Genomic DNA, 7,473 nt, shown 5'->3' on the forward strand with positions numbered 1-7,473 from the left:
GGGTTCAACTGTAGGTTGTTAAGGTACTTGAGATTCCTTTACTTGTAACCGCTTGTTGTGATAATAGTGTAATTTCGGGAGTGGTGACCTTAAAATCACCCGGTGAGGTTTTTACCGTGTAGGTTTTCCCCATTCGTAAACAAATCACCGTGTCATTTAATTTTCGTTGCATACTTAATTTAATTGGTGATTTGTTTGTGCTACCACGCTTTTTGCATGTTAATTTGATTAATTAATAACTTGGCTAATTAATCAACTTAATCCATCACAAGGGGTCAATACGTTTTTGGCCTATCAAGTAGTATCAGAACGGGCACACTCTGATTAGGGTTAATCTTTGTGTGTGATCCATTGACCCCTGTTTGTCATGGATAGAGGTCAGTCTCTTATTATACCTCTATTGTTTGATGGTACTAACTATGCTTACTGGAAAGTACACATGAGAGCTTTCTTGCAATCTCTAGATGAGAAAGTGTGGCAAGTTGTGGAATAGGCTAGACCAAGCCTAAAGAAGCGCCGGCCGATTGGGATAATGCTAAGATCAGGGCGGTAAACTTCAACAATAGAGCATTGAATGCCTTATTCAGTGCAGTCACTAATAAGGAGTTCAAGAAGATATTCTCCACTGAAACTGCTAATGAAGCATGGACCATCCTCCAGACAACCTATAAAGGAACAAAGGCTGTCAAAGATTCAAAGCTACAGAGGCTCACTACAAGCTTCGAAGAAATTAAGATGGAGGAGGATGAGTCGTTCGATGAGTTCTATGCCAAGCTCAAGGACATAGTGAACTCAGCCTTCAATCTTGGGGAAACCATTCTTGAACCCAAGATTATAAGGAAAGTGCTCAGATCTCTGCCCGAGAGATTCCATGCCAAGATCACGGCAATATAGGAATCAAAGGATATTGACAAGATTCCTTTGACAGAACTGGTTGGTAATCTGCAAACCTACGAGTTAGGGTTGACAAGAATTGGCAAGATGGGTAAAGGCAAGAGCATGGCACTGAAGGCCAAGAGCAGTGAGACAGATGATTCTTCAGACGATGAAGATTCTAAGATGAAGTCCTACATCACCAGGAAATTCAAGAAATTCATGAAAAATGCCAATGGAAAAGGCTTCGACAAGGACCGTAGGCAATCCAGTTCTTCTCAGTTCAAGAGCCAAGATAAAGGGAAGAAGGATGCTAGGGATGGCGGTTAGTACACTGTTCCCACAGGACCTAAGTGCTTCGGGTGTCAAGGCTTCGATCACATGAAACAGGAGTGTCCTACATATCTCAAGAACATTGGGAAGAGCAAGACACTTGCTGTTACTTTGAGCGACACTGAGCTTGAGGATGATTCCGACAATGAGGATAACGGAATTTTGAATGCCTTCACTGCCACTGTCAATCCTACTGAAGGGATTGTTGAAGATGTGGGTGAAGAAGAGGAATTGGTGGAATCCAAGTTTGAAAAGATGGATGATCAAGATGATATCCATACAGCCTATGAGAAATTGTACAAGCTTTCTAAGAAGCATAAGAAACTCTATAGGCTGGCCACCAAGAAGCTCAGTGATGTGGAACTTGACCGTGAGGAGCTTTCCACTAAGTTTGATGAAGCTAATCAGACTATTGGGGCACTGAGATTCGAGAACAATTTCTTGGCTGAGAAGACCAAGAAGCTTGAAGCGGAACTGTTTCAAGTTAGAGCTCAATTGGAAAGGACATCAAGTGCGAAGCTGGATGAGATGCTCATCATTCAGAAATCTACTTTTGATCGAACCGGTTTAGGGTATGAATTCTCTTCTTCTAATATTGCTTCTGCTAGTACTACTGTTTTTGTTCCTCCTGCTAATAACATTAAAATTAAGAACAATGATGTTAAAACTGAATTAGCAAGTGAGAACCTAGACAAGGGTAAATCCATTTTAGGAGCACCCCCTAAGCTTGAGAAGAAGGAAACTAAAAACCCTAGGACTAAGAAGGCTAACTCTCAAAAGCCTAAACAGAAGAAGCAGCATCTTTGTCATCATTGTGGTATTGCTGGTCAAACTCGACCAAATTGCTATAAGTGGTTAGCCACTTAACAGAGCAATGGCATGATAGCATCTGGGAACCAGAATCAACTTTAAACCTCTCTTGCTCCTCTTGGAGATCTTCTCAAAGCCCTCATGTTCCTTTCGAACTTGAACGGTTTCAATTCCCCCCCTTCATTATCGGTTCAAAGGTTTGTAAAAAGGAAAGGTTCTTCCAAGGTGTGGAAGGAAAAGGGTTCCAAGTGATTTATTCACTTGTTCTCTTTCTCTCCTTCTTGTTTTTGTTTTTGCATTATTTGTGTGTTTTTGCTTTACCATTTTTGAGCCAGTCTAGTTTTATGCATTGTTTTGCTTTGTTTAACATGTTTTTGTTTGTTTACTTTCAGTTTTTGTTTTATTTTGTTTTTCAGATAAAAAAAAAATTGAAAAATACAAAAACAGTGTGTGTTTGTGTACATTGGTTCTTGTGAATCTTAAAATGGTCATTGAAATAGAGTTTTCTAAACTTTGTATCTCTTATAGCTTAGATGAGCATTCTTATGCACAACTAAGTAATGAGCTTTGTGGCTCTTTGTTTGTGATGAGTAAGGTTAAGTGATCTCTTGTACTTAACACTCGTATCACTTTTTTTGACGAGAAGGATTAGAAAATTTTAAGAGAAATGCATAAATAATCATCTCATCATTGTTACCCGCCAATCATAATATGACATCTGTATGCTTCGGCATAGCAAAAGTGCAATGTCAATGACATCTGTATGCTTCGACATAGCGAAAGTGCAATGTCAAAAAGCCTAACATAATTGAGTATTTCTTTTCTCTCCTTTGTATACCCATGCATGGTTTGCTTAATAAAAAGAAAATATGCAAAGAAAAATAAAAGCAAAAAGAACAAAATGCTTTTTAAATATGATTACAAGCGTGTTTTCTAGGAGATGTGGGAGTTATAGGATGTACCTCGAAGGTGATAGTCCCCATCAAACAGTTATGATTGTGTCTGAGTTAAAGTGATTTTCTCATATCTCAAAACGTTATAACATAGAGATACTTATGCAATCTTGTGATGTTTTCACACACAACACGCAATATTCTTTGCTACTTTTGATACATGTGCAGGCACAACGTGATTTGGCCATCACAAGTGTTGATGTATACTCATTAAACTGTCTTGGCTTGTTTTTGAAATATAAAATCGGTTAGACTTGTTTAGTGTTTTTGTGTGTGTGTGTGTGTGTTTTTGGGATCCATGTGCTTAAAATTGTTATTGAGAGATGATTTTTAGAGTCTAATATGTTGACTGGATCATTGGTTGAGTTGCATGCATGATTGCATTCATGTTTGTGTTTTTCCCTTCTCAAAAAATTGCTTTTAAAAGCTGGCTCGACACCTCCTCGACACCTCCTCAATACCTGGTTGTCTGTCGAGCTTCTTAGCTTTTTCTTATCGTAATCTCGACATCTTCTTGACACCTGGTGGATCGATAGAGAAAACTTTTGTCCTCTTGATAAATTCTCGACACCTGGTGGATCGATTGAGCTTTTGTTCTAGTGTCTTTGCTTTGTCCCTCGATACCTTCTCGATAACTCTACCTATCGACGTTGCTTTTCTCGACAGATGACTCGACACCTCTCGAAACCTATATCTGTTGAGATTTACTGAACCTCTATTTAAGAATTCTGTGCGATCCGGTTTCTCATTTCTCTCGATCTCTCTCTCGATAGCTCTGTCTATTCAACTTCCAAACCTCTCTCTCTTACTCCAAAACTCTACCCAAGGTTTTTTTTTTTCCAAGCTTTCCTTCACTTGGTAAGCATCTAATCTTCTGCATTTACATGCATTTCATGTTTTGAAACCTAGTTTTTGGGGTTCTTGAAAAATTTTGGGGGTTTTCAAAATTGATGAGTTATTGTTGCAATTTTTGGGATGAGTTTTGTAGATTTGATCTTAAAAACTCCATGCATTGCATTGCATTCGCATTTTAACAGTATTCTCATGCATTTAGATGTGTGCAAACTGTTTATATGCTGGTAGGTTTGGATTGGGTTGAACCCATGATGTTTTTCATATTGCATGTCACATGTTCATGCATTTTCCATGCATACGTTCTCTCTTTTCAATATACTTGTTATATTTGAATTGTTTTGAGACTTCTCTGTGTGTTTCTTTCTTTCCCTTTTCTTTTTGTTTACGTTAGTAGTGTCTATGGCACCAAAACATAAGTTTGTTCCATCCCAGAACCCTCTCCGTTCTAGGGCCTCTTCGTCTTCTGATCCTACTCCCTCCTTTGTTCGGTTTTGTGATGAGCATGCCCAAAAGGACTTCTCGGAGAACTTCTCTAAACAAGGTGTTCATTCGGAACGTCAAGTCATTTAGGCGGACTTCGCCGACACTGACCTTCCCGATGTCATTCACAAACGGGAATGGGAGTCACTATGTGATGTCCCGGTCACATGTCCTTCCGTGCTAATCCAGGAGTTCTACTCCAACATGCATGGAACTGATACTTTAGTACCTCTCTTTCACACTCGCGTTCGAGGTACGTGCATGTAGTCACACCGGAGTTGGTATCTGATGTGCTTCATATTCCAAGGGTTGTGTATCCTGACTACCCCGGTTGCGAGCGTCTACTGACTGTGTCCAAAGACGAGATGATCTCTGCCTTCTGTAAGAGACCAACTGTTTGGGGGTGAGCGTCGGTTTACATCATGTCAACCTTTTGCTAAAGGTCCTCGTTTCTTGAACATGGTGATGACTTTTGTGTTATATCCTCTCTCTCACTACAACTCTATTACAAAGCCTCGTGCTCATTTTCTGTTGTCTCTTCTTGAGGATCTTTCCATAGATTTTCCCTCACACTTTATCATTTCTATCATAGATGTGTATAGGGATACGGCTACCCGTGATAAGCTCATCTTTCCTTCCGCTATCATGAGAATTTTACGCCATTTTTTCATCCCTTTTCCTGTGTTCGACCATTTTCATGTCATGTGTGCCATAGACGCCGCTACCGTAAAACGTAGTGAGGCACAGTTTAGGTCGTGACAGACGGTTTTAGCAGCTCCTTCCTCCCGTTCGGCTCCATCTAGATCTACTCGAGCCTCATCTACTCCCTCCTCTTCTATGAGCGATGTGTCCCTAGGAGACATCATGGCACAGCTTCAGCGCATGAATGCTCGCCTAGATACGCTCTCTACAGGGTTGTATCAGGTGAATGTTCATGTTGGTCGCATTGCTCGGCGACAGGCGACCATGGGTGGTTTTGCTCCTGAGGTTTCACCTCCACCACCCCCTATGGCTTCTGAGTCTGAGGATGATGATGGTGATGACGATGATGCTTCGGATGATGATGATGGAAATGCTAGCTCTACCGATGAGATGTCTACTTGACACTCTACCCTTTGTCACTCATGACAAAAAATGGGAGTAGTTTTGGGCTATGAGAGTAGTCATACTTAGGGGGAGAGCTTGTACAGGACATCTTTGATAGGGGGAGTGTGCTTGTATGGGACATCTTTGATAGGGGGAGTGTTTTTGTTTTGAGGGATGTAGTGAGGATTACTTGTATCTTTTTCTTTTCTCTACTTTAGATACATTTTCCTCTTATACCTAGGTCTTGTGACCATGTATGACATACATTGGACTTATTCTCTTTATATGTTGATGTATGTTTCTTTCACCTACCCTCACATGTGTTGTTTCTTTTCTATCTTTATACACATGATTCTTATTACTTGTATGCAATTTATTATTTCTATTTCACACTAAGATGCCTTGATGGGTTTTGTTTAAAGTATTTCGGAAATACAAGTTGTCAAAGTCTACTTGCCATAAACTCTCTTCTTACAAAGTTTTTCAAGAGTTTGTGTTAGGATAAACTTTATTGTATTCAACAAGTGAATATGAGTTGAGTGATTTATCACTTCTCTCATATGATCATTTGTCAGTTGTGGTTTTGTCACGGATTGCCAAAGGGGGAGATTGTTAGGACATACGTGTTTCACTTGTTTAGAACATATGTCATTCTTTTATGTAATTGGCTAATCCTTTGACCAAAACGCACTTTACTTGTATTTGGGTAGATTTAGGATAAGTTTTATGCTTCAAGAAACTGTGTTTCAAGATCAAGTGTTGAAGTCATTAAATCTGTCCAAGAAACAAGTTGAAAAGTGCAAGTTCATTAAAGCTCGACAGTTAGCATGTGTCGAGGTTTAAAGAGCTGTTCCAGTCCCGTGGCTTGACAGCATCTTGACACCTCTATCTGTCGAGGTTTAAGAAAAATAGATTTTGAGTTCTGTTTTGATTCCAATCTGTGAATGTGTCTTTGGGCCTTCTTTTCTCCTAACCCTAGACATATAAAAAGATTATTTTAAGGGCCGTCAAAGTGTTCACAAGTTGCACAAGCATTGAGAAATCCTTGTTCAAGCAAATTATGACTAGAGACAAAGTTCTTGCCCTAGTTCATCTCTCTTGTGAAGAAAGTTGCTGTGTAATGTGCACCGTAGGGTTTTGTAACCAAGCATCTTCTTGATTTTCATTGTGTGGATAAATTGAAGAATTTTGCAGCCAACAATCTTCTTTAGTTGGTGATTGAAGTCGCGTATTGGGATCCGCACAATTGGTTAGTCACGTACTTGGGAGCCGTGCATTGAAAGGAGAAATTGTCACTACAGAACAAGTCCAATTGGGGATTGGGATAAGGGTTCAACTGTGGGTTGGTAAGGTACTTAAGATTCCTTTACTTGTAACTGCTTGTTGTGATAATAGTGGAATTTCGGGAGTGGTGACCTTAAAATCACTCGGTGGGGTTTTTGCCGTGTAGGTTTTCCCCATTCGAAAACAAATCACCGTGTCATTTAATTTCCGTTGCATACTTAATTTAATTGATGATTTGTTTGTGCTACCACGCGTTTTGCATGTTAATTTGATTAATTAATAACTTGACTAATTAATCAACTTAATCCATCATAAGGGGTCAATACGTTTTTGGCCTATCACTTTCTCAGTGTGTCTAAGTTTATGCTCCTCTTGGTTAGAATCTTCATCAAGATGCAGTTTTTTCCCACTGCTTTCGCAGCCTTTGTACAACCGCTTCCCAGTTCCTCTTCTGTAAAAGATAATTTGCTCCACAACCTCTCTAGTTCTTCAGCCATTAGGTTTCTGTGTCTTGCTACAGCCGTTTCACCACACCAAAGCTGCTAGACAATGTCACTAACACCACCAGACCTCACGCTAGGGAGGTCACACAAACTCCTGAAAGAAAACTATAGGACTAGACACTGCTACCACATGCCCAAGACATGAGAGCACAAACCAACAGCCCAAATACAAAACTAATCCAAAAACAAAGTGGCTTGTAGCGCTTTGTTGGTAGTGCCGAGTGGCCCATGGGTGTTGTGTTAGAATAATTGAAATAGTGTTTTTTTATTTATTTTTATTTTTATTTATTTATAGG

Source organism: Castanea sativa, chromosome 1, assembly GCF_040712315.1.
Source record: "Castanea sativa cultivar Marrone di Chiusa Pesio chromosome 1, ASM4071231v1".
Taxonomy (NCBI): Eukaryota; Viridiplantae; Streptophyta; class Magnoliopsida; order Fagales; family Fagaceae; genus Castanea; species Castanea sativa.